At 39.5% G+C, this 27,590-nt stretch overlaps 1 protein-coding gene across 5 annotated transcripts in view; it reads right to left on the reverse strand.

The window, feature by feature from the left end:
* The window catches only part of LOC120533285 (zinc finger protein 773-like), a 78,985-nt gene that overhangs the window by 16,797 nt on the left and 34,598 nt on the right, over positions 1-27,590 (reverse strand). For 2 of the 5 annotated variants that reach the window (XM_039760108.1, XM_039760105.1), the window contains exon 1: positions 6,192-6,290. The exons of the other annotated variants lie outside the window; for them this stretch is intronic. The gene's annotated coding sequence lies outside the window, so the exon portion shown is untranslated. Of the gene's footprint in view, positions 1-6,191; positions 6,291-27,590 lie in introns of those variants that run through there. 5 annotated transcript variants of the gene reach the window in all.

A 27,590-nucleotide genomic window follows, 5' to 3' on the forward strand; every position in this document is an offset into this window, starting at 1 on the left:
AATAGATAGATAGATAGATAGATAGATAGATAGATAGATAGATAGGAAGGACACTATATAATAGATAGATAGATAGATAGATAGATAGATAGATAGATAGATAGATAGATAGATAGATAGATAGATAGATAGATAGATAGATAGATAGATAGATAGATAGATAGATACTTTACTAATCGCAAGTGGAAATTCACATTTTTATAATATTGATTTTATGTAGGACGAAGTTGCCATTGCCCACTCTGCTAGACTTCGGTGGCATAGCAGGTCTTCACTCAATGAATGTTAAATGAGAACTTAAGGTTTTCATTAAAACACGTCTAGGGTGGCAGTGGAGGAACCCCTTTGTTTAAATCTTTTGCCTTTCAGCCTAATACATGTTTGTGTGTGCAGAGTGGATATCAAATGAAGTGCTGTTATTATCTGGTCTACTTATTTCATGTTTCTGCGATTCTCAGTGTAAAGAAAATGTTTGAACAAGTTGCCATCAGTGTCCCCATTTTTGTTTTGAAATATTCATTTGATTGCAGCTTGAATCAAATGGAATATGTTTGTGTGTATTTGTGACAGATGCATGAAGGATAAAAGAAAACCTGAGAAGTATGTGAGGATTGTTGAAGATTTGTAAACTCTTATAAATAAAAGTGGCACTTCAGAGCAATGCCATAGGGGAACTATATTAGGTTCCCAAATGACCCAGCCACATAAAGGTTCCAGAAAGAACCTTTCTTTCTTTCTTTCTTTCTTTCTTTCTTTCTTTCTTTCTTTCTTTCTTTCTTTCTGCTCCATACAGTAAAAAGCCAGGTGCAGATGGTAACAGATTTGTAAAATATCAATGGGTTCCTGATGTTAAAAGGACATTTGCTGCATACCATCACACAGTCTAAGTTCATGTTTTTTTAGTATGTTTGTGACCAGTTAGGTAGCCTACCAAGCATTCAAGATTTCAATTCTTTTTTTGTGCATAGTAGGAAGTTTTTCAAAGCACAAACAACCAACTCCATATGCAAAGAACCCATCCCAAAATGAAATGGTGATTTGGTGAGCAATGACTCTATGAGGAACCACACAAACCAGTAAAGGGCCATAAAGTGTTGTTAAAGAACCAGAGGTTTTAAGAATGTAATGTGGAAGAAAAATGAGACTTTGAAGAAAAATTAGATTCAGGGGTTACATAACCGTTTAGGATAAAGTGTTCTGATATATGCTTTGCATATTAATATACAGTGCATCCGGAAAGTATTCACAGCGCGTCACTTTTTCCACATTTTGTTATGTTACGGCCTTATTCCAAAATGGATTAAATTCATTTTTTTCCTCAGAATTCTACACACAACACCCCATACCGATGTGAAGGGTTGGACCTGGAGAATCTTACATGGGGTGGCAGCACAAAAACCTTCTTTCAGATGCAGACATACTGTATTTGACAAACTGTACATGTTCGAGGTAGGAATATTTATGAGGTAAATCAAACCAGTGATTACAAACATAAGTCCGTCCTCAGAGTAGCAATCATCAGTTTATCGTTTGAATAGCATATTCCACAGATCTCACCGTAATAGAAACTACAGACAAATATGTTTAACGATGCTGATGTAAGACTGTAAAATGAAGGGTCACGTTGCTTTTGAAATTATTCAGATATAAAGTATCTTTAACAAAGGACCTGTCCCCAAAAGCACTGTTCCTTTCCATCTGACAATTACAACAGCAGAATACGACGATTACCGTGCTGTCCAGCAAATCTTTTCACCAAGTCATCCAGATTCAAAGATGTACTGTGTTTGGACTCAATGCTTAGTTTAGCCACATTTGACAAGCGACTTTCTGTCACTGTAGATTGCAACATGATTCTTCATTAGCTTTAGGGTTGGAAAACTTCATTCACAAGACGCACTGCTGACGGGTAACACCACAGCTATCTTCCACAAACGTAACAGCTCAAAGAACACATCCCGGTATGAAAACAATTGTACAAATACACACAGAGTGGCAGGATTTTTGTTCACCATTTTTTCATGGCTTTCTAAGACTCTCCCTATCTGGTGAAGTTCATGCTTGGAGTCATCAATATTGGACTCGTTTGCCATAAGAAGAGCATCCTCCATGGATTTAGAGCCGGAGTCCCAATCATCAAACGGCAGGTGGTGTTAGAAAAACGCCTTTCTGTTTCCCTAATCCTGCTCTCAATAACTTGAAAAGCATGTCAACTGTCTTGTTTGACATGCTGTCCAAGACTGGTGGTGACAACACGATCTTGGAGATTTCCTGTTACCTTCACTGACTGCTTTGAGAAGTACTGGGCTGTAGAAATACCAATTCTTTCATACGTGTCAATTCTGTCACTCCAGAATATATCCTTACGATAATATGCCATTGTCTCTTTCAGTGACTGAATTAAATCAAAAGCCTTATAAAGATGGAGTGTTTTGGACTGCAGCATGTCTCACAAAAATTTAGAATCACCTAAAACCTTTCTGGTCACGGCAAGACGCTCTACAAAATGACCCAGTGTTCCTTACACTTCAACGGCTCTCTGTGGATTGTTCTCACACTGAATTTCCTCACGCACTTTAAGAATAGCCAGCAGTCTGTCATTACATTGCAGTGTGCTACATGTCTGCAAGCCCAGCGTGTATCGTTAAGGTGCTGAAGATCCCTTGGTGCCCCCATAGACATCTCAGACTGACCATCCAACCATTTCTGATGGACACGCAGGGTCCAGACATGAATGTGTACAATTTTTCCCAATTTTTCCAGCATCAGTTACACTTCTGACTGTGCCAGCTATCACTAAGTTTAAGCAATGGGCACTGCAATGGACATAAAATATAAATCTGTCAACACCTTTTATCCTAACTTGGACAACTGAATGTACCCGACTGCTAACTGCTGCTCCGTCGTATCCCTGATCTACAGGGTTTTGTTTATACTCCAATACCATTCATCTCCAAACTACCAATAATTTGAGCACTTAATGCATCAGTATCCAGCCTTTGTGCCCCTTGAAACTCCAAGCAAATTATGAAAGTGTTAGCAAGTGTTACACTCTTGCCAAAAAGGGGAATGATCAATAAATCAGATTCAACCCGCTGTCTCCCCAGCAGCGCCTGTACAGCAAGCTCATTTACAGCAGCACAATGAAACAACACTTTCAGCACTACATTGATCATTTGATCTCTCCTCAGCCCCTTACAGTCTTTATATGCATAATTACCACCGATTTATAAACATTAGTGCTTATATTTTATCCTTCGTCTCTAGCTCTTAAACTTTCCTAATTTCTATATATTTGTTACAACTACTTGAATCACATTATTATCATTCCGCACTTCCTCTTATTTAACTCCTTCAGGCTTATTTCCTATTTATCATAAACAGTATTATGTATTAGCATGCATCACAAAGTCATAAGAAGCATGTAAGAAATACCATATATACAAATCATATATAGAAACATATTCTCATTAAGACGTATAAATACAAATACACAGACATGAGCAGAAAGGAATACTAAGGTCATTTATCCTTAACAGACTGTCACTTTTATTTTAATCAATAAATTGCTCGGTTTTGCTGTTAAACGTTACAATATTACAGCAGTAGATCTTTAAAACCAACCCACTGCTTTAATAACTGGCTGAGCAGACGCATCTCACGTACAAACTGAAGTAAATCTACGGGCAATGCGCATTCTGGACATTTCTACTTTACTGACTGGCAGCGTTGCAGACTCACTGTAAATTCATTTTTTTTTCCTTTACAAAAGTGGAAGTTAGCACTTTCCCTATATCACAATATCGCGATGGTAAGCATCATGCACACCTGTAAGCTGAGCGTTTTGCGGCGTGTATAATAGCGGCAGCGTTCTCAAACGTAGAGCAAAAGTTGCTTTGCACTGTTTTTATCGATATCGACACCAATAACAGCAAACGTATAGAATATGCAGTGACAAGGATTTGTAGGTATTAGGGTAAAATGCAGTTGTCAAACCATGCGCATAAAACAAGAAAATAATATATAGAACAAAGTGTAAAATTCTGTAAACATAAAACATGAAATTATAACGGGTTTAATTCTTGTTTGAGTAAACCACAGTCTTTAATGCTAACTTCAGCAATGTACCTAGCAGAGAAATAGGACAGAATTTACGAATTATTTTTAACATGACCTTATTCTATCATACGAGACAGACGATCTCACTTCTTATTCTCACAAATTATACGCTTTTAAAGTCGTAGCGGCAGATGAAAAAGGATGAAGAAACGCCAGTCGTGCGTGGAACAAACTATTGTTCTCTGAAGAGGGGGTTTTCATGAAAGACCGAGAGCAGGACATGCTTTATGTCATGAAACGTAATTACAAATTATATATATATATATATATATATATATATATATATATATATATATATATATATATATATATATATATATATGGGGATGGCAAATGGGGTGGCACATACTGTTGGGGTTTCAAATGAAACCACAAGCCACCAACTCTCAGTAGATCTGCCCCGGCCACTCTGGTACTAGTAAACCAAAATAATAAGTCCATACGGTTGCGCGTGCCTTTAAAGTTTCAGACCATTTATTTTTCACACTGGTTTTCATTTGCACTCCAATAGATCATCACTGAAAAACATAAAGTGAGTGGGAGATGCCGTAAGAAAACGCAAACAGCAAAGTTGGTACAAAGAGTCAAGGACGCGCGACAAATTAGGAGACTATAGACTTGAACATTTCCTTAACAGTGTTATTTTTCCACATTCCTTTTTTGACTGGTTTATCTACAGACTGCACGACGGCAAAAGGAATAGAGCGCAGCTGCGCGTTCACATTACCGGAGACCATTACCACGATTGGTAGGGAGCATGCGTACAATCAAAAGACGAGGCAGCGCGCAAAGATGCGCGAGCTCAAAGATATCGGAAAAGCGTTCCACCTCAGGACGTCCGCGTTCACGAGTTATGGAACAGGTAGGTGGCAAACCACGAGTTTCCCACATGTGAACCTATGTATTTTTCGAGTTGTAACGTAGCGCTTACTTTTCACCTCAGATGAAAATAATAATAATAATAATAATAATAATAATAATAATAATAATAATAATAATAATAATAATAATAATAATAATAACAACAAGAAGAAATTACATTTTTATTGCCGAACTTTATTTGGAGGGACGTGATAAAGTTTTAATGTGTTTAATGAGCTATTATTGTCGTGGATAAAATGATAGCTTATCATCTTTAATTTCGTTTTGTGTGGGACAAGTAATAATAATAAGAAGAATACATTTTATTTATATAGCGCCTTTCCCATGCTCATGCAAATTAATAGCAGTGACCGCACGTTTGTACTGTCCCTTGGCTGCCCCCTCCTTTCTCTTTGTTCTGCCCTAATAGCTTATTTATAGGCAAAACATCTATAAATGCTGTCGTCTTTAATATTAATAGGTGTAATTATTTTGTTCATTTGATAGTATCAATTTCAATGTTATACTATTAATTTACCGTGTATTTATTTATTTATAGTATACAGTATAATTTTCTTCACTTGGCTTGTAATTGTCCTGTGTTTCTACATATTATATGTTCCATCGCGGTGGTCTTGTTGAATTTTATTTCGTGCCCCTTTCTGCTGTCGTTTGGTTCATGGATGGTTAGACAATAAAGCCTCTTGAGTTGACTTGAAAACCTCTGACCAACACGTGAACCCAACGAACTGGAATCTCTGCCAAGCCTGATAACGAATGAAGGCAGCAGAAAACAGAAAGCGCACAGAAGGAGCTCCACTGTAAGCCGCTGTGTTCGTGACGGGATGGACAGGCGCTCGTGCGCAGCGGTCAGACAGAAAGTGGAGTCCGCCTTTAAACGCCTTAAAAATGGGATGCGGTGGAAGCACATACGGGAACGACAAAGTGTGCCAAAAACATGCCCAGGGAAAGAAAGCTTGAAGTCGAGTGCACTTTACAGATTAGGACAGCCCCTAACGCCAAGACCCTGAGATACATAGATCCACGTCAGGACTGAATGTCCGGGCTTTTAAAAGGTTATAAAAATGGATGTGAAAAGAGTAGACCGATGAGGCTCCTATCCAATTAGGACCTTCGCTACCTGTCCACTCAATTCTCCACTCTTCTCTTTCTTTCGGGTTATCCCACTCCGATATAGCTCAGGTACGTACCTGTCCTCTTTATCAAAATCCCCTCTTCCGCCCGACTGACCAGCACAATTCCAATTACTCCTCGCGCGCTGCCCACTCTAAAACTGCCTGCCGGTGCCCGACTGCTTTGTACTGCGCATGCGCACTAGTGTGTCAGTGTATAGTCTTCCCCACACCCCCATTCCCCCAAGGCCCCTTATCCTCGCAGCGTATGTTTCTGTCTGTTAAGACTTTATCAGCGCTTCGATCAGTCAGCTGGGCTAACGGACTGAAACTATTAGCTTAACGGTCACGATTTGATTAGAAAGTTTCAAAGTCCTTCATTAACTACATTCTCCACTCCAAACACATTCTTTGACAAGAATACTAAACAATTATTTGTTGATCCAAAATTAAATAATCATATAATATTTTAACCCTATAAGTTAACATGTAATAGGATTTTCTCAACTATGTCTGTAACAAAATAATTTTAATTAGTCAGTTAGGAACAAAGTCACTCTTCTAGAAGCATGAAATGATTGATTGGCTTATAAATAAAATAATAGCAGAGAGTTTTCTGACCTTTTGTCCTGTAAATATATGATAGGAACTTAAAGAAATAAAACAAGATATGTAAGCCTCAAAAAAAATGCAAGAACCTTTCCTTTTCTGTATTATCAAATTTTCTCTTTATTATGTTTTTGCTTTGAATTTTAATAAAAACTGAAGATGCTCGGACTGTGGACTTGTTTGTATTTGTGTCACACTCAGTGCCTCAAAAGTTTTATGAAGAAAGATGAAGCTACAGAATTGTGGAAAGCTACAGTCAGGTAAATTATTATTTTTTTCTTTTTTACCAAAAATCATTAAGTTATTAAGAGATGGACAATACGATGAGAAATACACCAACTTAGACAACTATATAATGTGGCCTGATGGGGGCGCTCTAGTCTCGCAGGACCAGATATGATTCATCTTCAGAGAGACTGTGGGCACTCTGGAAGAGATCCTGGACCCAGAAAGACACCCGATAAAGATCAGGACCAAAACAGGGTGATAATATGATGTACATAAGATACCATTTGGGATGAGAAGAACAAAACTTCTAATACTCCTTTGGGCCTTTCTACTTGAGTATCAAACCAAAACCCTCCTTTGCATAAGAAGTTTCTTAGCAGGAAAAGAGACGATGCTCTTCCAGGTAAGTGATGTGAACTTTATTTAAATGAAAGTTAAGTAGCACATGAAGATGGCGCACACATCACTACTGGTAATATTCACAGATTTCTCTTGCTGTTACTATGAAGTGCACAGGACACACAAAGTTAAAAAGAGAGCACATCAGGTGCTTCATTAAATCACACAACATCATATTATGCTTCCTACCTCCCTGCCTTCATCTTCATCCACACACCGGCCTCCTCCTCTCCCTCCTCAGCAGATGAGCACTCGTCTCTGCCTGAGGGTACAAAGTCCTCATTAAAGGGTGGCCTGAGACTCCCAATCCCAGATAACTTGTTGGCCTCCAGTCCTGATGGTGGTCCAATTCAACTCACTTACGGCCCCTTGGCCTTCTGTCCAGGCAGTGGTCCAATCCGAGTCCCTGATGGCCCTTTGCCTTCCAGTGTGGGCACTGGTCCAGTCCAGCTTCTTGATAGCTGATAGCCCCTATAGAACATCTCCATGCCCTGAGACCCCGACAGTGCACAGTGTACAAAGATGGTGTAATGCGGACTGTAATAATAGAATACAAAGATGGTGTAATGCGGACTGTAATAATGTACTGAATAATGTAATGAACCAGGACACGGGGGCACAGAAGAGAGTTTGTCAAGGGGAGATTTGCCACAAACGTTACTAATTTCTTCTTCATGTAAAAAACCACATGGACATGTTGTGTGGCGGACAGCAGGACTGTGGGGACCTACAGATCTCAACTGGATGTCATGTTGGAGAAATGGGGTGGTCAGGACTAAATTGAAAGTCCCGTTCTCACCAAGATGATGCTCTCATTATGGAAGTCCTTCCAGTAATGCAACTCCTTCTTTATCACTTTTGTGCACTCTTTAACAGCAGTGGAGATGAACAAACAGAAGGTCGTATGGTGCTGCTGATAAGGCCACCTTCACGTGCTGTCGGATTATTCAGAGCTCCACCTTGTCATGTCTCACCTTCCCACTCCTGGGCGTTCACATGAAATGCCGGTCAGAGTCTGCCGAGCAACACGATGTGTATGGAGCCTGTTATGGATCTGAATAAATAAAGCTTCTTTCAGGAACCTTCATGCGAACGGCTCTTTTGGAGACCAAAAAACGGTTCCTTTATGGTATCGCTCTGAAGATCCACGCTGGCACCTTCATTTTTAAGACTGCATGGGTTTAATTCAGTGGCGACTCTGTTTTAGGAGCACTGCCCCATTCTCATTCTGCCCCATTCTACACTTCTGTCCTGCTCCTCCTGACTCACTGATACGAGAGAAACCCCACATTTGATAAACCAATCGACTCACATTGATATCTTGTTATGCAATCAAGATGTGAAACTTTTTGGGTTTCCTCTTATGTCTGTCCGTTTAGTCCAGAGAGAGAAAATTTCATTTTAGGCCATTTTGGAACACATTTTGTGCAGGGAATTATACTGTTTTGGTAAAGAGTAAAGAAACAGTTGTCTTTAGCAAAAATAATTAGAAGGATTTGAAGTTGTGCATACCACATCAAGCGACCCCATTGGGGAATAAGGGGCAACGGTAATATAAGCATGTGCGTGTCATTTTATGCTATTTTAAGGTTGCTGAACACACACATGAGAATATTTTTGATATTCAATTCTTTACTGGTGATCCTAGCCCTCTAAAAGCCACCTCTAGAAAGTTAGAAATGAGAAACTTCAGACAGAGGCATGTGGAGTATCGTTTTAGACGATTTCAAGGTCGGCCATTACGAATATGATAATTTTGATTGGTGATTCTTTACTGGAGATCAAACCCTTTATGGACCTCTTAGAGCAGGGGTGTCGAACTCCAGGCCTGGAGGGCCGCAGTGGCTGCAGGTTTTCATTCTAACCCTTTCCTAATCAGCGAGCAGTTTTCACTGCTAATTCACTCCTTAATTTTAATAGCCCTGTTTGAGGATTCAGTCCTCCTGAATTGATTCCTTTCTTCATTAAATGACAGCCAAGCAGAAATGAGATGTGAAACGAGCTAACAGTTGACCAGCTAAACTGGGGCTTCAAACTCCAACCAATCTCTTAATGAGAAGCTGATTCTTCTTGTTAATTAAACCCGTTATTTAATTCCATGGCTTGTTGCTGCTCTCATCCTGCCACAGCACACATTTCCAAAAGTATTGATTTTTCTGCTTTTTCTGACCTTCCCGTTTCTTTATTTTCAGATATTGTGTGATGGGCACAGGTTAGATGGTCATGTGGCAGCTTGTTTTGTATGTCATTATGGCTGCTAGTTAAGTAAAAAGAGACAACTAAGGGGCCTGAGTCAAGTTAATTAAAACTAAACCAAAAGAAATTAATTAGCATCCAAAATTGGTTACTAATGAAGAAGATGGTTAGAATGAAAACCTGCAGCCACTGCGGCCCTCCAGGACCGGAGTTCGACACCCGTGTCTTAGAGGGTAAAAAAGACACATTCCTATTACAATCAGGCATATTTAGACATTACATATATCAATTGATGCACACTTTTTCATTTTTCAAATGTTTATCACAACTAGTTTTGTTAATTAAGTACTTCTAGTGTACCTCATGACGTAAATCTTTACTTATATATTGTGACAAATTTAGGGTTTGCTCGCACCCTTGTACCCTCAGACCACACGTCAGACACCAGGTAAAATTCCAAAAGATGAATATTTATTATAATAATAAGTGCACAAAGCACCCTCCACTTCCAAATACTCCAATAACCAATACACTATAAACAAATCCTCCAATCTCCCAGACGCTTAGCCTCCCAACTCAGCTCCCCGTCTGGGAGCTCCCACAGTCCTTTTATATCCCCCGACCCGGAAGTGTTCCCAATCCAACAGTCCACAAGTCCTTATTCCTTCCGGGTCAGGGTAAAGTCCTTTTCTTCAACCCGAGCACGTCGTTTCTTCCTGTCACGCGACCGTGGCGCACTCCCGGTCGTAGGGCACATAAGAGCCTACGAGCCCCCTACAGCGACGCCTGGTGGCCCCCAAGGTATCCAGCAGGGCTGTGTACAAACACTACATAGTCCATGATGCCCTGCTGGAACTCGGGGCATGATCATGCTGTCGGGAGAGCTCCTCCTGGCGGCCTGGGGGTGAGAGCCGGAGTAAAATGCCGGTAATCTACCACAATATATATATTACTTATGGACACCCAAATTAGGGCGACTTACTCTATTTATTGTTTTCCATGTGTATTATTTTTATGTCCTTTTTGTTAATGTAGTTTTGTTAATTTATTACAGTATTTAGTATGTAAGTATTCAGCTGGATATGATGGCTTCCTTCAGAGAGTCACTGGAGTTTGTGGATTGCTCAACCTTACTCGGACTCTTTGCTTCTGGGTTGAGATTAATGATTACTGGATTATGGATTGTGTTTAGTTGCCTTGGATATCCTTTCTAAACCAATCCCTTTTCCCCTTATTTTGCCTGTTTTGCATTTTTGATTACTTTCCAGAGTTTTATGAACAAATTTTTATTTGTTAAGGTGTTATATTATTGTAAAGATATGCTTTCCTGTAAACCGGAGGTGGCGGCACGGTGGCGCAGCTGCCTCGCAGTTAGGAGACCCGGGTTCGCTTCCCGGTCCTCCCTGCGTGGAGTTTGCATGTTCTCCCTGTGTCTGCATGGGTTTCCTCCGGGCGCTCCGGTTTCCTCCCACAGTCCAAAGACATGCAGGTTAGGTGGATTGGCGATTCTAAATTGGCCCTGGTGTGTGCTTGGTGTGTTTGTGTGTGTCCTGTGGTGGATTGGCACCCTGCCCAGGATTGGTTCCTGCCTTGTGCCCTGTGTTGGCTGGGATTGGCTCCAGCAGACCCCCGTGACCCTGTATTTGGATTCAGCGGGTTAGAAAATGGATGGATGGATAAACTGGAGGTTTGTGGTTTTGTTGTCTTTTGAAGGATATTTTTGTGTATTTAGCATGTTTAAGAGCGTTTTTGAACTATTCAAGCCAGTGTCCCTTTTTTGGTCTAGGCAGGCCTAAAAGCCTGGCTCTTGAGTTTGTGGGGCTGGCTGCTTGGGGTGAGGCCTGTTCAAGTTGTGATTTATTTTTCACCTATGTATGTTGTCTGTTCTCCACAGTTGTTTTATTAAATGTTCTCTGAATATTGTTATTAATTATGTTTTGCGTTTCATTTCCATATATACTGTATTTTAGTTATTGCTTTATGTTATCATTCATTCCCTCATTTTATTTCTGTCACAATATGTTATTTTTAGGTTTCTGTTTACTTAAAAGTAATCTTTGGAGGTTTTCTAATACTTGGAGAATTTTAATAATTATTTTATTTTATCCCATTCTTTGTTAAAGTGATGTGGTAGATGGGTCATGAGATGGCGATCATCACATTTGTGATGTCACTGGACCTCCAGTACAAATATGGTCATAGTCTCCTTCAAAATTATCCAACTGTGCTTAAACACAAGAATCTTTACCGTTAGTTAGTTGTTTTTTACCAGTAGCCCGGGTGGTAGGTTCATGTCAGTTTTGATTTTATTTCATTTTGGATAATGCAAGATGTTGAGCTTTTTGGAGTTCCCCTGGTTTTGGGCAATCTAGTACTGAAACAAAAATCAAATTCTTAGGGCATTTTTGGATTAGATTTTGATCAGGAAATCACAACCTTATGATAAAGAGTAAACCAATAGGTGTCTTCAGCAGAAATGATCAGAAGGGCTTGAAGGTGTGCAGGCCACATCATATTTGGTGTCCTCGTTATGTTTTTGATCTCTAGTTTGTACCTCTACTGGCATTGACTGTGATTCTGCTTTCTGTTATTCTCTCTCAGTCTTTTCATATCTCACATCATTTCCCAGAGGCCTTTTTCATCACAATATGCCTTCTGCACTATATATTGAGCCATGGGAGGCAGGGCCCCCCTCTCCCAGTGTCTAGTAATGGTAATAAGGCTGTTTTTCCATTAGTTCTGGAATATTTACTTTTTTTACTCCCTTTCTTTGGATTCTCATATTCTTTGGTCTTTAGTAAGTGCTTTTTTTTAGTGTGTGGCGAATGGCCGGGGTCCATGCCCAGCCGGGATGCCCCTTCACTGTATATTCAGGGGGAGCAGCCCTGGACTGTGAAATACCTCTCCCTGGACGCTAGATGGCTGCCCCCCTGGGTTGGAGTGGTACCTCAGTTTCCTGCAGGGCTCCATGGGAACTGGAGTTGGGTGCAGCCCTGTTGGATCCCGCAGGCGTCGCCAGGGGGTGCTGCAGCTGGGACTCCTGAGTCCTTCTGGGCAGCATATCCGCCACACCCGTAAGTGCAGCTGGATGTCGGCAATCAAGCACCTGGAGCACTTCTGGGTGCCCAATAGAAGGAGCCAGCAACTGCCACTCAGCAGCCAGAGTTGGGTGGAGGAGGACAAGGTTGCCTGGGAGGAGTGGAAGTACAGAGGAGCAGTGTGTTACTTTTGTGTGTTGGTGCTTTGGGACTGTGTAGGGCCAGCTGGACACAGGGAAGACGTGTCCCACCGCTGAAGAAAATAAAAGTTTGTTTGGTTTACACGTGTGCCTCCGTGTCCAATCTGTGTCGGTGTCGGGCGAATATATGGCGCCTTATTACAAGTGCCATTTACCTAAAATGCGAAACCACCTACTGCACTCTCATTGTGTGTCTGCCTGGTCTGTCTGTCCACATGAAACAACTCAGATCTCACCGGACTGATTTATGTTGAATTTTGGCACACTTAATCTTCAAGGAACTTCAAGTCAAAAAAGGTTACATTTTCATTGAGATCTCCTGAATAGAGCACACCTGTGTAAAATTACAAAATTTCCAAAACTGATATTATAAGTCATTGGCAAATATTCAAGCTTGTCCATTTTAGTCAATTATTTTAGACAATTACAAACTAGTTTACTGTTACAATTTTATATTGGGATGGGTTACTTCAGCTTGTGTATTTTTTATATTTTTCCTGATGGCAATGCAGTGAAACACCTGCATGATATATAGTAAAAAATAACCTCAAAGCTGAATTGCCTAAATATTAGAAAAATTCAATATTTAGTTTGACATCCGTGGCAGAGCGACGGGTGCTGAGCAGACTCCTGTCAATCATGAAGAATCCACTGCAGCCACTGAACAGGATCATCTCCAGACAGAGGAGCAGCTTCAGCGACAGACTTTTGTCACCATCCTACTCCACTGACAGACTGAGGAGATCGTTCCTCCCCCACACTATGCGACTTTTCAATTCCACCCGGGGGGGTAAACGTTAACATTATACAAAATTATCGTCTGTTTTACCTGCATTTTTAGCACTCTTTAATTTAATATTGTTTTTTACCAGTATGCTGCTGCTGGACTATGTGAATTTCCCCTTGGAATTAATAAAGTATCTATCTATCTATCTATCTATCTATCTATCTATCTATCTATTCCTCTGATATTATCATTTATTAGCAAAGCTTCAGACCTGCTCTGCCTCATGGCTCAAAGCAGCCAACAATTGTATCTTGAGACCTCAACTAAAATGTTATTATATTTCAAAAGTGTTATGTTTAAGAGTTTTGAACACTTATAAGTCACAGTGTTGTGTTCTGGAGTGACAGACATGACATAAAGGAGGTCAAATCCTCCTTCAAAGACCAAATTAGCAGGCCAGGACCTTCACTGACTTGCCCAGATAAGGCCTTACCTCAGATGTCAGATCTCACTATTGCCTGTAGGTTTCAGCCAAGTAAGGTCCAAAATGTAGAAGTGCATGTACAAGTTCATAATATAAAGACATGTCACAAAATACAGTGACAAATGTGTCTTTGCTCCAAACATTATGGAGGGCACTGTATAAGCCCAAACCACTTCTAGCTCTCAATCTCTAGAAGCAACAAGATGGTCCTACAAAGGCCTGTCAGTACACAGTGACCAAGAAGGAAAAGGTTGCTACATGAGAAGTCCTACCTGATAAAGTGGACCCTGCGTCTTTCGCAATAACAAATGCCATCCATAATGTGGTCAAGAACACTGTCGGATTCAGATGGTTGCATTGATAGCCTGATGATGCCTGGGAGACATTGGTTGCAAAACCACAAGCCCACTTGAATAACAATAAAGTGGAATATGTGTGAATACAATTAATTTTTCAAGCAAAAGCAAACTGTAACAGAGAAAACTACTTTCAGTCATTGGCTAATGAAGATGAGCCATAATAACATATAGATAGCTTACAAGGGAGTTAACAAAATGAGGGCATTGCTTAGCAATCACGGAGCTGTCCCAATCCTCATGGCTATTAGTCTGATAACATGACTTATTCAAGCCAGGCAGGAATTCTCAAAAGATGTTGTGATCACTTTTCTAAACCTCAAAATTATGTTTCATCCTCACCATGCATCGACCTCAGCAGTACCTCTGCTTCTGCTATGGATCTCCCAACCATGTCAACAAATCCTCCAAGTTGAGCTGAGGTCCATGCTCAAATCCACCTGGGGGGCCCGATAGAAATTCACCAGAGCTGCTAAATTGTGGAGAACCCATAAGCACAGCCTTTTCTAAAGTCCTTTCCTAGTAAGGTGGTCAGGGCAGGTTCCACGTGACTGGAAGGAGGGCATTGCCCTTACATTGTATAACAATGCAAGGACAATGTGAAGGCCCCAAAAGCTGAATATACCAGCTATCAACCAATCTCCCTGCTCTCTGTCCCATATCCTCCTTACAAGATTGTCTCCTCTTCTTATTGCTAGTTTCAGACCTCAATAAGCAGGTTTTACAGCAGGCCCACTGTCATAATTCATGAAACACACCATATAAATTAAGGTTCTGGATGTTCAGGAATCTATTCCTATCATTTTCCATTTAAATAATTAATAATTTAAACACAGATTTGTTATGATTCATTTCTAATGACTATGAGTTCTCATCTTACCCTTTCAAACATGTTTTCCTGGTGTAGTTTGTCATCTTTGTTTTGTCCTTTGGTTCTGTTCAAGATGATGTCCTGCTTGTGCTTATGTTAGAACAGCCAGTGTGGACATCAGCGTGTTAAAATGGATCTTAATGTGAAGCCAACCTAAAGAAAGTGCCGTGTTTACCCAGCTACCTCCACAGAGAAAGACACTACAGGGCAAAGTGTTTATTCTGTTGCAGCTTGGTTGCACACTCCCATATGCTAACCTCACATTCAAAAGCCGACAGTTCTTTACAGGGTTAATCAAAGACCTTTTAGTTATGGAGGGCTCTGTCGTCTCTCCATTAAGTTATATTCTAAAAACACAGAGACTATAAAAATAGGTGAGGTGTGCCAGAAATGTGAAGGAGTAGGTGATGTATTCTGAGCCTCGTGCCTTCACAAGAAGTTTGCTTTCATATTACAACAAATGCACATTGTCAACACGAGCATTTCAAAGTAAAGCCAGATGGCGTATACAAAGTATAGGGAAAGTATTGTAATCATCCAAAGAGTTGATGTGTGTGATGAGAATCTCAGTGTTTAATATTTCCCTGGCTTTCTCATGTACGAAGTGTAGGGGAAGTCTTGGAATCCTCCAAAAATTCCATTTTGAGATTTTTGATGAATCTCGACATTTTTGACCCCCTGAGTCCGAAAATACCACTATTGGAATTGCGCGTGTGTGTGTAAACACGATGACTTGAGTACGTTTTCACTCAGGTCAACCAAGTTTTGCAGACAAGTATTAGGTACAAAATATAGATTTCTATCAACTTTTGGGCTATTTCCATTAAGTGGTACTTTACATTTTATTTTAACTGTGTGCTACAGATAAGACATTATTGGTGAAGTGTCTACATGGCCACAGCACACTTGCTGGCACAAATATTTAAGGAGATGCCTTTAACTCCTGTGATTTAACCCTCACCTATTCTGTTTCTCTTCTCGGTACTTAAATGTGGCACTTGGTGCCACGGCCCACCTGCCAAGTTGTTTGCCTGCCTGTGGTAAAGTCATCTCTGATGGAGGATCGCAGGAATCATCAGGTAGAGGGGTCCTTTCATCAGATTGGCTGGCCCAGAGCTGACTCAGCTGTGGAATGGCCAATAGGGGGAGGCAGCTTGATGGCCAAGGTCTCCAGGACTCTAAACAAATCCAAATCGTATTCTGTGATATCATCTACTGTTAAATTCAGCTCTGTACTTGTAATATTTCTATTGCACTATTATATTGTATTGAGGATTACTTGTGTCCTGTTCTGTGTATTGTATTGTATTGTATTGACCCCCTTCTTTTTGACACCCACTGCATGCCCAACCTACCTGGAAAGGGGTCTCTCGTTGAACTGCCTTTCCCAAGGTTTCGTCCATTTTTTCCCTACAAGGGTTTTTTTTTGGGAATTTTTCCTTGTCTTCTTGTAGAGTCAAGGCTGGGGGGCTGTCAAGAGTCAGGGCCTGTTAAAGCCCATTGCGGCAATTCTTGTGTGATTTTGGTTTATAGAAAATAAATTGTATTGTATTGTATTTAAGGTGATGTGGAACCACTACTACTGTCACCGCAGCACCTGCATTATTCCTAATAATACCTCTTTGTCGTCCGTAGGAGGTAATTGTGTCGGGTAGGATGGGCGTGGAAGGTTTTTAATTTTAATTAGTCTTTTGGATCCCAGCATCACTGGAAAAAGTTTGCTTATTTGGTTCCACACGAGACATATTTATGACTTCATTTATTGGTATTTTTTGTCTGTCTATTCTTAGTAGGGAGTAGTTGAGATAAGATAAGATTCCTTATTTGTTATTGCATAGCACATACAATGAGATTCTGGTACACTACCTGGAGTCACATGGAACTGAACTTCAGTTATCCATCCCATTCAGTTTTACTGGCTGTTTTAAGTGACTAACACCTTCTTGTCAGGCATTCAGCTGGGAGTGTGGACCCAGTGTCTCTTTTGTGCTAGTAAATTGCATTTTTTAGCAGATTATTAAGTGACTAATCTATATGTTTTATGATATATTTTGGTGTATGTAATATTTTGACCATCAGGACTTTGCAACCACTATAACCAATTTGTCATGAAGTTGCTCACAAACCTCAGAGAAGAGTGTGAAACTTCAAAATAGTTAAAACCAGATTAGTACTCTGCTGATCTAAAACCCAAATTCAGCCTCACCCCAGGCAGCCTGGTCACCAAGTCAAAAGGTTAGCTTCAACCTGATTTAAAAATTTAAAAATGGGGACAAGGCCTCAAAGGTTTAAATAAAGAAAACAAAAACAGGACGTGGAGCATCTCATTGCTTCCAAGCAAGGAACAGAGGCAAAAAACTTGAGACCCAGTAATAACAAAAACAGGTGAAGGAAGTGCAATAGACACTGAACCCCAGTTGGGAGAGGGTGGCTCAAAACAGACAGAAACATAAAGTGAAACATAAGAAATAATATAAAAATTATGAGGAGAACAAGTCAATTAGATGAATCAACCCTACAAGTTTTTCCATCAAGTTGAAATTTGAAGGTCCCTTAATTCTTCTCTTCACCGAACTACTTGCTAATTTACTCCATGTGCCTATGGTTTGTTGTGTATTTGTTGTGCATTTGACCTTAAGAAGTCTTCAACCGTGTAGCAGTATTCTTGAATAAGAATGTATTTATATTACTCTTTGCTCCCTGCAAATGAAAACATATTATTATTTGAGCCAATTTTGCACCCACCCCCAAACCATGCCCTGAATTTCCAATTCTGAAGTTGTAGGTTGAAAGGCTTTGCAAACCAACTATGGAGTAGGACACTGAAAAGCTAAGGTGGCAGTACAGACATAGTGGGTGGTTTAATAGAGGTGACAAAAGCTAACAGTGGCCGAAGTAACTTGGGCTTGACAGCCATAGACTTTGGTCTTCTGAGTGACTGGGATGGACTTGATTAATGGTTGGTATCAGTTTAAAAGATATTGGATGCTGCTTTGATTCCTTACTGTGTTAATCATCAAATAATCTGAGATACATATTATGAGACGGGTGCCGACAGTCTTCGAGAGGCACAAGAACAGGGCAGTGGGATCCATTGTGATATGCAACAGGGTAAGTGACTTGAGGTACCGTCAGTCGGAGATTTTCAAGGTGGACTTCACAGCACTAATTACAGCCACGAAGGAGAGGACCCTGGCTGCAAGAATCTTCATCTCGGTCCCGTACCTCTCATTAGAAAATCGAACAAGTATTACAGTCGTCTGCTGCCGTTAAACATCTGGCTGAAAGAATTTTGCGAGAGTCAAAACATCGGGTTCGTAGACAACTGTGACCTCTTCTGGGAGAGGCCGCGTTTCTTTAAGCGGGATGGTCTGCATCCAAATAAATTCGGCACCCGGGTCCTCTCCGAAGACATTGCTAAGGTAAATCGTCTCTCTGGACTATCTACTTTTACTCCTAACCCTTTCTGTAATGTTTGGCTAGGACGTGATAATTCGGTAACAAAATCTTCCTCAAAACTGCACTGATTAATACTCAATGCATGTAACAAATCTAGGCAGTGCGGCATAAATACGAATAATTTAATTACAATTACACCTTTATATGAGCAATGTATTAAAACTACAAAAACAGATTATAGATTAAATAAAAAATACGCACAGAGCGGCACTAATAAAAATAACTTCATTTTTATATCGAATACCCATAACGCAAATACAATTCAGTTCTGCTCTTCTGAAACATTAAATATGGCTTAATTAAATGTTAGAGCATTAACCAACAACACGTTTTCCATCAACGATCTTATTAGTGATAGGGAAATTGATTTTATTTCACTAAGTGAAACTTGGCTTAACTCTGATGGTGCGGCTGTTTTAATCGAATCTACGCCTCCAAATTACAGCTTTGTTCAAGCGGATCGCCAAGGTAAAAAAAAGGCGGCGGTTTAGCAAACATTTACTCGAGCCGGTTAAAGTGTAAAGCTGTCGGCTTTGGCAAATTCAAGTCCTTTCAGTAACTTGCCATTGTTATTCATGGAGTTTCTCAGTTTCTAGTATTATCCGTGTATAGACCTCCTAAATACAATGCGTCTTTCTTTAAGGAATTCTCTGACTTGGCGTCAATTATAATTATGAACTACGGCACGTTCCTAATAGTTGGGGACTTTATTGGAGTGTGCTCCAGTTTCCTCCCACAGTCCACAGACATGTAGGTTAGGTGCATTCGAAATTGTCCCCTGGATGTGTGCGGTGGGCTGGCTTGTTTCTGCCTTGTGCCCTGTGCTGGCTGGGATTGGTTTCAGCAGACCCCCGAGACCCTGTGTTGGAGAATGACTGACTAAATTCACCTACGGTATTTTACACTTCATTCTATTTATAATTTTTTCTTATTTTATGCCCATGGCTTGACAACTCCATTTTACCCTTTGTCATTGCACACTGCATGTTCTGGTGTCGATTCAGATAAAACACAGTGCAAAGCAACTTTTGTTTTTCATTTGAGAACGCTATTGTTATTAATTACACCACAAAATGCTCAGCATACAGGTGGCAAACTTTTAGTTGTGATATAGGAAAAGTGTTAACTTCCACTTTTGTAAAGGAGAAAAAAAACCAAAATGAAGGTTCAGTGAGTTTGCAACGTTGCCAGTCAGTAATGTAAAAATGTCCAGAATGCACATTGTCTGTAGATGGCCGCCCGTAGATTTACTTCAGTTTGTATGTGAGAGGAGTCTGTTCAGCCTTTTATTAAAGCAGTGGGTTGGTTTTAAAGATTTACTGTTGTAATATTGTAACGTTTTATATCAAAAGTAATTTATTAAGATAGATAAAAGTGACAGTCTGTTATTAAGGATATTATAACAGTATTCCTTTATGCTCAAGTCTCTGGTTATGTATTTATACGTAATAATGAGAGTAAGTTTCTGTATATGATTTGTATATATGGCATTTCTTACATGCTTATTATGGCTTTGTTATGCATGCTTATACATAATACTGTTTTTGATAAATAGGAAAGCCTGAAGGAGATTAAATAAGAGGAAGTGTGGAATAATAATAATGTGATTCAAGTAGTTGTAAATAATGTATAAAAAGTAGGAAAGTTTAGGAGCTAGGGGTGAAGGATAAAATATAAGCACTTATGTTTATAAATTGGTGGTAATTATGCATATAAAGACTGTAAGAGGCTGAGGAGAGATCAAATGGGCAATTTATGCTTGTTTTTCTTTATTTCCTTCAATACAGCTACATGGGGTCTGCACACTGGTTCAAGCCTAAGAGCCCTATGATTTTCATGATCACACCTCTCAGAGGTCCAGAGAAGAGCGACTAGGCTGATTCCAGGTCTACAGGGGTTGAATTATGAGGAAAGATTAAAAGAGCTGAGCCTAAACAGTTTAAGCAAAAGAAGATTAAGAGGTGACATGATTGAAGTGTTTAAAATTATGAAGGGAATTAGTACAGTGGATCGAGACTTGTATTTTAAAAGAGACAGTAAGACGTTAGGGACTTTCAAAACTCGACTTGATGTTTTCTTGGAGGAAACAAGTGGATAGGACTGGCGAGCTTTGTTGGGCTAAATGGCCTGTTCTCGTCTAGATTGTTCTAATGTTCTAATGTTCTAACACAGTATAATCTATTTTCTGATTTTTTATATCTTTTCAGGCCTGCAGGTGGCAAAATTCTGCCTATAAATTGTATGTGCCTGAGAATCAGAGATAAGTATGGCTGGTAGAAAAATAACAAAGAACAGTATAGGAGATTTTTGAATGCAATATTGAAGGCATTAATTGTAAGCACATTGTCTTGGAGGGTGGTGCAATGGTAGTGCTGCTGCCTCACAGTAAGGAGGCCTGGGTTCACTTCCAAGGTCTTCTCTGCTTGGAGTTTGCATGTTCTCCCCGTGTCTGCATGGGTTTCCTCTGGTGCTCTGGTTTCCTCCCACAGTCCAAAGACATGCAGGTTAGGTGCATTGGTTGTCCTAAATTGTCCCTAGTGTGCGCTTGGTATGTGTGTGTGACCTGCGGTGGGCTGGCACCCTGCCTGGTGTTTGTTTCCTGCCTTGTGTCCTGTGTTGGCTGGGATTGGCTCCAGCAGACCCCCGTGACCCTGTAGCTGGTTGGATAAAGGACTAAAAGTTGATGTGAAATGGATCATTGATATTTGTCTTAATGTTAAATATAGAAGTAATGATAGAAAATATTTACGAGAAGCATATTGTTAAAAAACGCTTCCTTGATTCATCAGCAGCTTCAAAATTTACAAACATTCTAAGCAACCAGTCCATTTGTACTGCTTACAACAATAGTGAGGATAAAGTAAATTGTAAGGTGGAAAATTTTAATATTTAAGTGAGAGCTGCTGCTGACATAGTCACACCTGAAAAGACAGTTAAAAAATCTTCTAGCACTGTTACACCTTGGAACACCCAAAGAGTGTCTGATCTAAAGAGAACATACTGAGTGTAAATGGAGAAAAAAATAAACCGATTATCCACTATGAAATACTGAAGGATAAAATAACAGAATACAATTTCTATTTCTTTAGAATTATAAATAACAATGCTAGTAATGCCAGAGTCTTATTCTCTACAATTGATCGTCTGCTAAACTCAGGTCACTCGATGGAATGCCACCAAAAAACTTCCAGTGAAACTTGTGAGGCTTTTGCTGTATTTTTTTTTTAATAAAAAAATGTATTATATTAGAAATAATATAGTATATCTCCCCAAATACTGATCCTCTTAAACCCTGGTACTTCATTATAAACAAATTAAATTCTTTCACCAGGATAGATTTACCTGATTTATATAAAATAATTTCTCAACTGACACCCTCCACCTGCATCCTTGACCCAATACCAACAAGGTTTTTCAAAGAAGTATTGGACATGCTAATTGATAATATTCTTTGCATTGTAAACTCGCCATTAGATATGGGGGTCTTCCCAGACTGTCTTAAGACTGCTGTAGTTAAATCTCTGCTCAAGAAAAATAATCTTGACTCCTCTAGTTTTAACAATTTTAGACCCATTTCTAACCTGCCTTTCTTTAGTAAAATCCTAAAGAAGGCAGTCATTATACAGCTTAATGACCACCTCAATAAACCTGCTGTTCTTTATAAGTTTCAGTCGGGTTTCAGAACAAATCACAGTGCAAAAAAACTGGTTATGCGTTAAAGTAGTAAATGACTTGTGGGTAAATGCAGACTGAGGCCGTTTATCTGTTCTCATCTTCTTAGATCTGAGTGCCGCATTTGATACCATTGATCACAATATTCTTAGAAATCGCCTTAGTCAATGGGTGGGCCTATCTGGCAGTGTCTTAAATTGGTCTGAATCCTACCTGGCAGGTAGAAAATTCTTTGTTAGTTGTGGTAATTATAATTCAAAGACAAATGATATTCTCTATGCTGTTCCACAAGACTCTATCCTGGGTCCACTGCTCTTTTCGATCTCCATGCTTCCGTTAGGTCAGATTATCTCGGGGCATAACGTGAGTTACCACAGCTATGCTGATGACACACAACTATATTTATCAATAGTGTTTGATGACCCCGACTCTCTTGATTCACTGACCCCCAATGTCTTACTTGTGTTTCTGAATGGATGAGTAGTAATTTTCTCAAACTAAATAAAGAGAAAACAGAAATTTTAGTGATTGGCAATAATGGATATAATGAGGTTATTAGAAATAAACTTGATATATTAGGATTAAAAGTTAAGACAGAGGTAAAGAATTTAGGGGTAACTGTTGACTCTGACCTGATTTTTAAATCACATATTTATCAGGCCACTAGGACAGCATTTTTTCACTTAAGAAACATAGCAAAAGTTAGACCTCTCATAACATTGCAAGATGCTGCAAAATTAGTTCACGCTTTTGTTTTCAGTCGACTAGATTACTGTAACGCACTCCTCTCAGGACCACCCAAAATAGACATAAATCACTTGCAACGAGTCCAGAATGCAGTTGTTAGAATGTTAACTAGGAAAAGAAAATCTGAGCACATCTCTCCAGTTTTGATGTCACTACACTGGTTACCTGTGAATCTAGAATTGACTTTTAAATGGTTTAAAAAGCCTTAAATAATCTGCTTCATCTTATATTTCGGAATGTCTTACACCTTACACTCCAAATCGTAACCTTAGATCCTCAAATGAATGTCTGTTTAGAGTTCCAAGAGCTAAACTTAAAAGAAGTGGTGAGGCGGCCTTCTGCTGTTATGCACCAAAAATCTGGAATAGCTGACTGATAGAAATTCACCAGGCTAATACAGTGGAGCACTTTAAAAAACTGATAAAAACACATTACTTTAACATGGTTTTCTCATAACTTCATTTTAGTTTAATCCGGATGATCTGTATATTCAAATAATTATCATTATTATTCATGGTGGCTCCAAAATCTGCACTAACCCGTACTTTCTCTTCTGTTCTTTTTCCAGTTTTCTGTGGTGGTGATCTGCACCACCACCACCTAATCAAAGCACCGTGATGTCCCTACATTGATGGATTAAAGGCCAGAAGTCCACATGACCATCATCATCAAGTTCTTCCATGAGAACCCTGAATACAATGCAGACTGACTGAGGTCATTTATGATGGGTTGGGTGGTCTCATGGCCTCGGAACCCCTGCAGATTTTTTTTTTTTTCTCCAGCCATCTGGAGTTTTTTTGTTTTGATTTTTTTCTGTCCTTCCTGGCCATCGGCCCTTACTCTTATTCTATGTTAATTAGTGTTCCCTTATTTTAATTCTTATTCATTGTGTCTTTTTTCTCTTTCTTCATAATGTAAAACACTTTGAGCTACATTATTTTGTATGAAAATGTGCTATATAGATAAATGTTGTTGTTGTAGTCTCTACCTGATGCTATGCACAGAAATGTCTTTTTCTATTTTAAAAGATTGGAAAAAAAAACATATCTCCAGCCCTATAATTTGGAGACTTGGGGCTACCAGTAGGTGTCTGGCTATGTTCCCCCAAGATTTTATTCAGTAATGTTTGCAAGTGCAGAACATATGTACACAAATAGGTCAGAAAATTTTTTTAAATGGCCCTCATTTTGAATGGGGTGTCATATGGAGGTCGGACCCCTTTTATGTTTCTGACCGACAATATTAAGAATTTTGTTGTTAAAATTCTGAGGTCACAACTCCAAACATGACAGTGCCAATTCTGGACAAAGATCCTTCCCTTACCTTTTATTATATAGCTATAGATATCTAAATGACAAAGTTATCCTTCTCCTCCAGATGAATAATTATGGCCACAAAGGAGGATGCACCTCAAAGTTTGGTCATCATGTCATTCAACAGAATGCAATTTAGCAATAGTATGCCCAGAACTCTTTTACCATTTAGAGGTTTGTAATAGTTTTAATATTTCACACCCACCTTTCCAAAAATGTCCACAATACAAGAATGTGTTGCTCTGTCTTTATTATTAATTGGTTTTTAACTAAAGCAAACAGGGAACAGGGCACACAACTAAACACAAATACATTAACACCTAATACATAAACAAAAATATCAAAACTTTGAATAAAATGGGCAATAAACCACCAAAACGATCAAATCAAAGTGTATGTAAGGCAGGCCCAAACCCTACAGAAATCAGACCACAAATGTCTGACTGTCTCCAGATCTGCCTGGTTGAGACCTGCTGTACCAGATGCATCCTGTGTGAAGATGGTGGTCCTGCCCAGCCATGGCTAGGTGCTCATTTTCCAAATCCGGGTGTTGCTGAAGAAGTCACTTTATGATTCCAAGCCCAGTTGTCCTTCATACGGGGTGAAGGTTCTGCTGTTGTCCAGGCCTAGAAATGGTTTGCCTATCTCGCTTGCCCTGTTGGGACCACCGGAATGAAGGATTAGGGCTTAGGATTTGGAAAAGGATTTGTCAGATTGGTATAGTTAAACAACCAGTTCATACCTCTTAGTGAGAGTCATAAGACCGGCACAGGCTCATGCATCTTAGAGAGAACCACCAGCATGGGGTAAATCAAAATGAGGCTTATGACCCTTAGAAAGAGTCCTTAGGGTGATATGACTCAGTAAAAAGCTCTTGAACTTTACAAGGATTGATCAGGTTGGTGTGACAGGGCATGTCACAGAAGTGCGTTTTCGAGGTTTAGGGTATTACTTGATTTTAGTCTTTACTTGCCCTGCGGGTGATCTGGTGCCAGCACATGCAGTAAGTGCATTCACCTTAATGAGCTCAATGCTGTTTAATAGTGCCAAATGGCAGCTGGGGACCGCCGCTAATGTGAATAGAGAGGGGTAAGTAAAGGGGGTGAAAACAAAACAGCACTCGAGTAAGAAGGAAAGTAAAAATGAGAAAGAGATGAGAGTGAGGGCCACGGGAAGAGCTGTGAATGTCTTGAGAGAGTCAGAAAGTGAGAGGCAGCAGGGAGAGGATATCTGGAACTGATGATCATATTGAAATCTTCAGTTGTTGGAAGAAATCGGAATTCTTCTGGATGGTGGGACTGTGTGTGAAGACAATGGTGGAGGTGTGTGTGAGCTTGGGCAATGCAGCGGTGTTCAGGTTGCTGGCGTCTGACCCAATATACCTGGACGAGCTGAGCTGTGTGTGACACTTGCGGGTCAATACCCAATCCTTTCATGAAGGATAATATAAATTTCCTTTTTTGGTGCAATGATCTTTTAATTCAAAACTCTCTACTTGATAACTCTCTTTAATGCTACTCCTGTGTTTATTTATTAGAATGTTTCTAAACTTATTTGCTGCACTGGAAGGACACTAATTTTGTTTTGAGAGTATTTATTGAATGCACAGTTTTGCATTTAAAAGTCACTTCTGTCTCCTGTCTTGCCCTGGTCCATCTTGGTCATTAACTACAAGATGCTCTTTTGGCGTGATGGTGCAAATAGCTTTGGGCACTGAGGCATCACAGTTGGCATGACCATCTCATACATCTTAGCAGGAGTCATAAGGCTGGCAGAGATCAGTGGCAAGACCATATATCTTAGTGGAGATTCTCTGGCTGTTACTTCATGCCATTCCATTCCATTCACTTGGATATTTTCGGTTTCCATCTGTGTTTTGATGATTTTTGTCGCTTCATAATTACGTTTTGAACATTTTCATATATTTTCCCCAAAATCATTTGTGTTTTTGTTTTTTTCTGGTGATGACATTACTTTAAGAGTGCCCTCACTGAACATTCAATTTAATTTTTTCGGATGGTCTTTGAATAGTATGTTCCATATCCTATCTTAAGGTTTTGGCTATCTTGAGCTTCTGTGTGAATCGGGAGATTGTCGTTTGCCATTGTGATGTTCAGGTCCTCACTTGTTAATATACAATTCTGCACTTTCAACTGTTGTATTTTTGATAAAACTGTGCAATCTCACTGCTTTCATATACACTTTGATCAAGGTCTCCACTTCAAGTGGAATCTCTACCTTTTTCTCATTTTATTTCATCCACAATGGAGGGTCATTTTGTTGATGCTCCCTTACAGAGTTTCTTCTGTGGTGTTGCTTTAGATGAGTTTTGCTGAACTGTACCAGTTCCTATCTAATGCTGCTAAGGCCAATATTAGCAGCTGATTTTGCTTTTCTTTCAGTTATGGCCTTATTGACCTTACTTGTAGTGCTGCATTTGGATCAACTTCATGTCACTTTCTCCTTCTGAAGATATCTATATACTGTACAGGAGCTCCTCTTTAAATTTCCCAGATTTCTTTTTCCTGTAAGTGTGTCATTTCTACTCGTTGGGTTATTCTCTTTAAGATCTTGGGCACTCTTGATTTTATTTTTTTAAATTCCAGTTGCACTTCCTCATAGACCATTGGAATGATTTTCTTTTGATGCTTGTTGCTGTTGAACTTAAACTTTTACTGTTATTTTCAATCTGCAATGTTTGATGTTTTACAGATGTATTCTCTGCCAACAGACTGCCTTACTGCCTTGAGGTTTAGATCTACTCCTTCACTGAACCCCAACAGCTTATACAATTCTTTGGTGACAAAATTTTGATCAAGGTCAATATGTTCAGTGGATGTTAATTAATTGTATTAATGAAAACTTCTGCTGTCACTTTCAATTTGTTTTATCTCCACCCTTGCCTTCACCTCCTCCTTCCAATATCTTAATATCTGTATTGTAACTAAATTTGGCTGTTGATGTGTTCGTGTTGGTTCTTCTTTTCCTGTACTTTGAAGGTACTCTAATAGTTTTTTAATTTTTTGGTTTTCCTTCTTTAATTATTGCAATTAGATATCTTAAATTCATATCAGTTATCCAATTTAGAACTCAAGATTACATTCCTGCATTATAGTTTTACATTAATCGTGGACTAACTTAAAGACAGACCTCAGTATGTGCGTCTCGGGAACTGCAG

The sequence above is a fragment of the Polypterus senegalus genome, chromosome 8 (genome assembly GCF_016835505.1).
Source record: "Polypterus senegalus isolate Bchr_013 chromosome 8, ASM1683550v1, whole genome shotgun sequence".
Classification (NCBI taxonomy): domain Eukaryota; kingdom Metazoa; phylum Chordata; class Cladistia; order Polypteriformes; family Polypteridae; genus Polypterus; species Polypterus senegalus.